We start from the raw sequence: 9588 nt of genomic DNA on the forward strand, positions 1-9588 counted from the left end.
TTAAAAATATTCAAAGACTGCCTTTTGAGGAAGAGAGTTCCAGAGACTCCCCACCCTCTGAGAGAAAACATTTCTTCTCATTTCCATCTTAAATGGGCGACCCCCTTATTTTTAAACAGTGACCCCTGGTTCTAGATTCTCCCACAAGAGGAAACATCCTCTCCACGTCAACCGTGTCAATACCCCTCAGGATCTTGTGTGTCAATCAAGTCCAAAGATGTGCATGTTAGGTTGATTGGCTATGCTAAATTGCCCCTTAGTGTCGGGAGTGTGAAGGGTAAATAAATGGGATTATGGGAAAGGGCCTGGGTGAGACTATGGTTGTTGCAGACTCGATGGGCCAAATGGCCTCCTTGTGCACAGTATGGATTATATGAAGTCACCTCTTACTCTTCTGGGTCCAAATCTAACACTTCCAACCTTTCCTCATACGACAACCCATCAATTCCTGGTATTAGTCCAGTAAACCTTCTCTGAGCTACCTCCAATATATTTACACCTTAAATAAGGAGGCCAATACAGAAGGAAGAACAAAAACAGCCTGGGAAACAGGCCCTTCGGCCCAATGAGCCCACGCCGCCATTTTAACATTACCAGTCCCCCCTCCTTATCTATTGTTTATGGCCATCCACATTGAGGGAATCTAATTTAGGGACAATTTATTACCTCCAATCAGCCTAATAGCACATCTTTGGGGTGTGGGAGGAAACCGGAGCACCCGGAGAAAACCCACACAAGGACAGGGAGAATGCGCAAACTCCCACCAACACTGGCCCAAATCCATATGTCTGCGCAGCAAACAGCGATAGTCAATGAGCTGTCATGTTGCCCAGCATCTGGTCCAGTTTAAGCGTACACTAACGACATGAAGCACTAGGCTACTCTTGAACATTCAAGAACAGCCCAAGTACGACCCATCGCCTGTATGCCCCTCATTGGACAACAAGGCGGACCGGCACAATACTCCAGATGTGATGTAATCAATGTCCTGTACAACTGAAACACAACCACTGCTTTTGTAATCAATTCCCTTTGCAATAAATGATAACATTTTATTGGCTTTCCTAATTGCTTGCTGTACCTGTATACTGGTCTTGTGATTCATGCACTAGGACAGCCTGATCCCTCTGCATCTCAGAGCTCTGCAAACTCACCATTTAGATAACCCTATTTTTATTCTTCCTGCCAAAATGGACAATTTCATATTTTCCCACATTAAATGAAAATATGATTAAAAGGTTCAATAATATACCCCAATCCCTGAAGTGCCCAGTGGGCACAGAAGGCTGCGATGGTGTCCGTGGGCACTGCATGCTCCCTCTCCAGGGACACCTGACCGCAAATGTAGCCACGGTAGAGGGGCCCGCTGCCTGGACCTGACTTATAATGCGTTTAGCTCGGCCTAGGAGAAGGCTCACGAGGCGGTCCTCTGGCTTCCCTGCCCCGTTCCACACCAGGTGCCTGTAGATCAGGAGCATGGGACTAGTGCAAGCGCAACATCAATAAGATTTTTCAAATCATGAAAAAGGGAGTGCAGTCTAGGACAATTAACATATCCATGGTTCACGGATTCTACAATGCTGCAACATGAACTGGTGCAATTTATGGTTGTATGCTATTGCTGTGTGCACTAGCCTCCACCCCAGGTCCCTGATATAATGCAGAAGGATCCCTCCTTAGAGAAAGCTCCACTGAGGACCTCTGCCGTGCAGACTGCAACAAGGTTTACCAAGCCTTGTCTGGGTGATGGGCAAGGGCACAGTAATGGAAGGTGTATAGCCACAGCCCAAATAGGAAATCTCTCCACGCAGTGGCAAAGGGCACAGATGGCATTTCCGTGAGGCAGTTCAAACTCTATGGCTCCATCCGTAGAGTTATAGAGGTTTACAGAATGGAAACAGGCCCTTCGGCCCAACTTGTCCAAGCCATCCTTATTTTTTTTAAACCCTATACTAATCCCAATTGCCCACATTTGGCCCATATCCCTCTATATCGTACCCACGTAACTAAATGCTTTTTAAAAGATAAAATTGTACCTGCCTCGACTACTACTGTGTCAAGAAGCTTGCTCCAGACACTCACCACTCTGTGTGAAAAAATTGCCCCTCAGGATACTTTTGTATCTCTCCCCTCTCACCTTAAACCTACGCCCTCTAGTCTTAGACTCCCCTACCTTTGTAAAAAGATATTGACTATCTACCTTGTCTATGCCCCTCATTATTTTATAGACCTCTATAAGATCACCCCGCAGCCTCCTTCGCTCCAGAGAAAAAATCCCAGTCTATTCAGCCTGTCCTTATAACTCAATCCATCAAGTCCCGGTAGCATCCTAGTATATCTTTTCTGCATTCTTTCTAGTTTAGTAATATCCTTTTGATAATTGGGTGACCAGAATTGCACACACAATTCCAAGCGTGGCCTCACTAATGTCTTGCACAACTTCAACAAGATGTCCCAACTCCTGTATTTGATGTTCTGACCAATGAAACAAAGCATGCCGAATGCTTTCTTCACCATTCTGTTCACCTGTGACTCCACTTTCAAGGATCTATGAACATGTACCCCTAGATCTCTTTGTTCTATAACTCTCCCCAGTGCCCTACCATTAACTGAGTAAATCCTGCCCTGGTTCAATCTACCAAAATCATTATCTCGCATTTGTCTAAATTAAACTCCATCTGCCGTTTGTCAGCCCACTGGCCCAATTGATCAAGAAATCCCTGGGGGAACGGGCCTGGGCTTGGGGCCACTGTGAAATTCTGTCTAAGCAGGGGTGCGCTCAATCAGGATTCCATCACACAATTGTGCCTCTAAGACCACATGTGATGTCGGGTCCGAGCATGGCCATTTTGAGGTCCAGGATGGCATTGTTTGCAAGCCGAATGCCCACCACTACGCACTGAGCCAACTCCTAACAGGTTCGACAGAGTAGATTCAGAAAGAATGTGCACAGTGGTAGGGGAGTCCAGAACTAGGGGTCATAGTTTGAGGATAAAGGGTAAACCTTTTAGAACTGAAGCAAGGAGATTTTCCTTCATCCAGAGGTTGGTGAATGTGTGGAATTCACTTCAACAGAAAGCAGTTGAGGTCAAAATGCCTGATTTCAAGAAGAAATTAGATATAGCTTTTGGGGCTAATGGGATATGTGGGGAAAGGAGGGGATCAGGATATTGAATTTCATAGAAATAGAAAGAATCATAGAAATCCTACAGTACAGAAAGAATCCATTTGGCCCATCAAGTCTGCACTAACCACAATCCCACCCAGGTGCTACCCCCATATCCCTACGTATTTTACCCACTAATACTTCTAACCTATGCTTCCCACTATGGGGCGATTTTATTAGCATGGCCAATCAACCTAACCCGCACATCTTTGGACTGTGGGAGGAAACTGGGGCACCCGAATGAAACCCACGCAGACACAAGGAGAATGTGCAAACTTCACACAGACAGTGACCCAAGCTGGGAATCGAACCCAGGTCCCTGGAGCTGTGAAGCAGCAGTGCTAACCATTGTGCTACCGTGCCACCCTGTACCTCCCGAATTTGATGATTGGCCATGATCAATACGAATGGCTGAGCAGGCTCGAAGGACCGAATGGCTTCTGGTTTCCATATAATTCATGGAGCGTCATCCAGCCCAATCCTCCATCACCCATCATGTCCCCGAGCTTGGTCATCCCGGCATCCATAGCACGCCTCTCCACCAGCCACTGGAAATGGAGTTGATGGAGGAGCAGATTACTGACAGCGGCTCCAGAATGATGGCCGCGACAGGAAGAAGAGCTGTGGAGTGAGGTGACCATGTCCAAGACTTTAAGGAGGTCCTGAAAGAAGTCGGGCAACGCCTGCACTGAGTTCTGAAGACCCCCTCAGGTCTGTGAACAGGAACTGCATGTCACAATTCAGGCCGTGTGCCTGGCGGAAGAAATATGTCACCAGGACACACCATTGAGGAGGAGATTCAACATAAAGGTATTGCTGCAGGGTCTGAAGGTGGAAGGATGCCACCTGGGTGCGAAGATACACCAGCACCTAAGTGCCCTCCCTAAGCGGGAGATTCAGAACTTTAGCAACAACCCTGTGGAGTCTCTTACCCCAGAAGAACTACACGAGTGTTCTCTGGATGTTCGTGACAAAATCGGGGCGGGGGGGGGAGCTCAAAGCCGGTACCACAACATGGAGGCAATCAGCTGGTTTACGATGAGAACTCACACTCTATAAGACAGCACTCGGAGAAATCTTATCCGGAGATTGAGATGAGCAGCGACTTTGGTCTCCTGCTCCTGCCAATTTGCTGGCCAAAATTCCTCAACCGGGCAAAGATGGATTCCCAAGTAGAGAATGCTGGTCCTGTTCCAGGTGAGAGGCCTGAGCTCCTCTGGAAGGGAATCCATCTGTTACGGACCAACCAGGAGTCTGGAATATTTGGTCCAGTTGATCCTGGCAAGGGACACGGCAGAGCACGTGGTCTGGCACCCTTGCATGTTCACAGTAAAAAGTCTGACAACACCAGGTTTTAGTCCAACCGATTTATTTGATAGTAAACTCACAAGCTTTCGGGTTGGCCCCTTCGTCAGGTGAATGGAGAGTTCTGGCCTCAGACAGAGCATATAAAGCACAGACAGTTTAGAGATTACTGATTAGAATGCGAATCTTTACACCTAACCTGCTGTTCAAGTCCTGAAGTGGCTGACAATGTGTGTGGAAGGAGCACTGATCACAGGTTAAAGAGATGTGTATTGTCTCCAGACAGTACAGTAAGTGAGGTTTTGCAAACCCAGGCAAGTCACGGGGGTTACAGATAGTGCGACATGAACCCAAGATCCCTGTTGAGACCGTCCTCATGTGTGCGGAACTTGGCTATCAGTCTCTGTTCAGCGACTCTGCGCTGTCGTGTGTCGTGAAAGCCACCTTGGAGAACGCTTACCCGAAGGTCAGAGGCTGAATGCCCGTGACCACTGAAGTGTTCGCCAACAGGAAGGGAACAGTCTTGCCTGGTGATTGTCGAGCGATGTTCATTCATCCGTTGTCATAGCTTCTTTATGGTCTCCCCAATGTACCATGCTTCGGGACATCCTTTCTTGCAACGTATCTGGTAGACAATGTTGGCCGAGTTGCAAGTGTATTTACCGTGTACCTGGTGGATGGTATTCTCACGTGTGATGATGGTATCCATGTCGATGATCCGGCATGTCTTGCAGAGGTTGCTGTGGCAAGGTTCTGTGGTATTGTGATCACTGTTCTCCTGAAGACTGGGTAGTTTGCTGCGAACAATGGTCTATTTGAGGTTGCGTGGTTGTCTGAAGGCAAGAAGTGGGGGTGTGGGGATGGCCCTGGCGAGATGTTCGTCTTCATCAATAATACGTTGAAGACTCCAGAGAAGATGTCGTAGCTTCTCCGCTCCGGGGAAGTACTGGACGACGAAGGGTACTCTGTCCACTGTGTCCCGTGTTTGCCACCAGGTACACGGTAAATACTCTTGCAACTCGATCAACATTGTCTACCTGATACGTTGCAAGAAAGGATGTCCCGAAGCTTGGACATCGGGGAGACCATGCAGACGCTACGACAACGGATGAATGAACATCGCTCGACAATCACCAGGCAAGACTGTTCCTTCCTGTTGGCGAACACTTCAGTGGTCACGGGCATTCAGCCTCTGACCTTCGGGTAAGCATTCTCCAAGGCGGCCTTCACGACACACAACAGCGCAGAGTCGCTGAACAGAGACTGATAGCCAAGTTCCACACACATGAGGACGGTCTCAACAGGGATCTTGGGTTCATGTTGCACTATCTGTAACCCCCGTGACTTGCCTGGGTTTGCAAAACCTCACTTACTGTACTGTCTGGAGACAATACACATCTCCGTAACCTGTGATCAGTGCTCCTTCCACTCACATTGTCAGCCACTTCAGGACTTGAACAGCAGGTTAGGTGTAAAGATTCGCATTCTAATCAGTAATCTCTAAACTGTCTGTGCTTTATATGCTCTGTCTGAGGCCAGAACTCTCCATTCACCTGACGAAGGGGCTAACCCGAAAGCTTGTGAGTTTACTATCAAATAAATCGGTTGGACTAAAACCTGGTGTTGTCAGACTTTTTACCGTGTTTACCCCAGTCCAACGCCGGCATATCCACATCATGACCCTTGCATTTTCACCATGGACTACTCTCTGAAATCGGTTACATTCTTGGACACACGCATCTCTATCAAGGACGGTCACCTCAGCACCTCACTGTACTGCAAGCCCACAGATAACCTCACAATGCTCCACTTCTCCAGCTTCCACCCTAAAGCCATCCCCTATGGACAAGCCCTCCATATACACAGGATCTGCTCAGATGAGGAGGATCGCAACAGACACCTCCAGACGCTGAAAGATGCCCTCTTAAGAACAGGATATGACGCTCGACTCATCGAACAACAGTTCTGATGCGCCACAGCCAAAAACCACACCGATCTCCTCAGAAGACAAACACGGGACATGGTGGACAGAGTACCCTTCGTCGTCCAGTACTTCCCCAGAGCAGAGAGGTTACAACATTTTCTTCGCAACCTACAACATGTTATTGATGAAGACAAACATCTCGCCAGGGCCATCCCCACACCTCCACTTCTTGCCTTCAAACAACTGCACAACCTCAAACAGATCATTGTCCGCAGCAAACTACCCAGCCTTCAGGAGAAGTGACCACAACACCACACAACCCTGCCACAGCTATCTCTGTAAGACATGCCGGATCATTGAAACGGATGCCATCATCTCACTTGAGAGAACCATGCAATAGATGGTACGTACACTTGCAACTCGGCCAACGTTATCTACCTGATACGCTGCAGGAAAGGATGTCTCGACGCATGGTACACTGGGGAGACCATGCAGACGCTATGACAACGGATGAATGAACACCGCTCGACAATGACAGACAAGACTGTTCCCTTCCTGTTGGAGAACACTTCAGTGGTCATGGGCATTCGGCCTCTGATTTTTGGGTAAGCGTTCTCCAAGACGGCCTTCATGACACATGACAGCGCAGAGTCGCTGAACAGAGACTGATAGCCAAGTTCCGCACACATGAGGACAGCCTCAACCAGGATCTTGGGTTCATGTCACAGTATCTGTGACCCTCCACAACTTGCCTGGACTTGCAAAATCTCATTAACTTTTCTGTCTGGAAACAATATATGTCTTTTTAACATATGCTTAATACTCTCTCCACTCACATTGTATGTCTAAGACTTGATTAGCTGAAAAGTCTCACATTCCAATCATTATTCATGTCAATTGAGTTTGTGTCTTTATACGCCCTGTTTGTGATCAGAACTCCCACTCACCTGATGAAGGAACAGCCAGTTCTGAAAGCTAGTGGCGTTTGCTACAAGTAATCCTGTTGGACTTTAACCTGGTGTTGTGAGACTTCTTACTCTTGCATCCTCCGCAGATCAGCCAGGTTTGTGAACATAAGGAGCATATCATCAGCGAAAGCTGACAGTATCACTTCGATTCCCAGCCCGTGCAGAGTCAAACCCAACAACCACCTCCCCAGGAGGTGCGAGTGCACTAAAATCCCCTCTGAGGGCAATACACTCATCCGTGTTGATGGTGCCGAGATGAGTGGACACTTGCTCATAGAAAGTCATTTGCTGAAGCCAAGTGTTTTTGAGCGTAGGCATTCACAAAGTGAAGTACCACCCTCCCCTCCCCACTCCTCGCAGACCATCAATATAGAAATCGGCCAGGCTCCTTGACGTCCAAAATCTCTGGCTGAAAATGTGGGGCCAACAAGATAGCCATCACGCTAGAATTAGGTGCTAGGTGGCTCATGTAAACACCGCACCCTCCCCTTGCCACTCCAGGAGCCATGCTACTTCATGTCCCGGACTGGTGTGGGCTTCTTGCATCCTTACATTCTTAGCACTTAACATTCGAAGCACGCCGTGTACTTCTCGACCCAGTGGACTGAGAAGTTCGGGAACCTGCGTTGTGCCTCCCTGATGCCACTGATGTTGAGGCTGGCTATGGCTACTTTCACATCAAAAGCACTGTGCTACCTTCACCCACCCACTACAGTTTAGTACTCAGAGGGAGTAGGAGCACACAAAGAAACCTTGCAGACAGAGCTACTTGTTTCAATCTGAATCTGGCGCCCCCTTTGAGAAGGCGTGCACACATTGGACCAGCAGCAGTTGAGGGCCAGCTGTACTTTATCACAGCAATTGCGATTCTCTAACAGAAAGCCCCAGTGTTCCCTCGGTAGATGAGAGGTGACCCAATGAGGGGGACAAGGGACCTCACTGCCTCGTTACAGGTAAGATTCTAAATCATCCCCAGTGCCCACCACTGAGTAATCCGGGATTTCTCCTCCCGGCAGTTGACGCATCTGAGTCCCCTGCCGCAGTACATATGGCAGGTGGCATGGACCCACCAACTAGTCCTGGCTCCACTTCGATTTCACCCCCCAGGATACAGTAGCACAGTGGTTAGCACTGCTGCTTCACAGCTTCAGGGACCTGGGTTCAATTCCCAGTTTGGGTCACTGCCTGTGTAGAGTTTACACATTCTCCTCACGTCTGCGTGGGTTTCCTCCGGGTGCTCGGTTTCCTCCTACAGTCCAAAGATGTGTGGGTTAGGTTGATTAGCCATGCAAAAATTGCTCCTTCGTGTCCTGAGGTGCGTAGGTTAGAGGGATTAGTGGGTAAGTATGTAGGGATAGAGGGGTAGGGCCTGGGTGGGATTGTGGCTGGTGCAGACTCAATGGGCCGAATGGCCTCTTTCTGTGCTGTAGGGTTTCTATGATTTCTATGATTCTACAATAGATGGAGAAGGGGTCCTCTTTGGGCTGCTCTCTGGGCCAGAGGGCGATGGTGGCTCGGACTCCTGCTCCATCACAGGCACCAGGGCACCCGGAGAACTCTGCTCAGCACTGGAGGCTGGAATGGAGATTGGGGCCCTCCTTGCCATTGCCACACCCAATGACCCAAATGTTGGGGTGCCATTGCAGCCATTTGCAATCAACAGATGAACGCCTCTGGGGTACGAAGCTGCTCTGGTAGGGAATGAGGTTAACACAGTAAGAAATCTGACAACACCAGGTTTAAGTCCAACCGATTTATCTGATAATAAACTAGTGAATGAGGTTAAGAGCTAAGAGTCCTACCCTTGATATTGTACCCCTGCAACCCATTGCACCTGCCAAAATGGACCACTACACATTTATCCAGGTTGAAGTCCATCTGCCACTTCTCCGCCCAGTCTTGCATCCTATCTATGTCACGCTGCAACTTCTGACATCCCTCTAAACTATCCACAGCACCACCAACCTTGGTATCGTCGTCATTCACAGCCAGCTCCAGCCACAGAGAGCCATACTGAAGTCCCAGCTGCCCCTTCGAAGGAGCATGAGGCTGGAGAACAGCGCATGCTCACCGATACCCGCCACACATGCGTGTCGCGAACTATACACTTATGGCACATGCGTACCGACACCCGTTTATGGCGCATGCGCACCGAGGGCCGCTTATGGCGCACGCACACCGACACTCGCCACGCATGCGTGTCGCGAACTGCATGCTTATAGCGC

Source organism: Carcharhinus amblyrhynchos, unplaced genomic scaffold, assembly GCF_965287045.1.
Source record: "Carcharhinus amblyrhynchos unplaced genomic scaffold, sCarAmb.v2.hapA scaffold_776, whole genome shotgun sequence".
Classification (NCBI taxonomy): domain Eukaryota; kingdom Metazoa; phylum Chordata; class Chondrichthyes; order Carcharhiniformes; family Carcharhinidae; genus Carcharhinus; species Carcharhinus amblyrhynchos.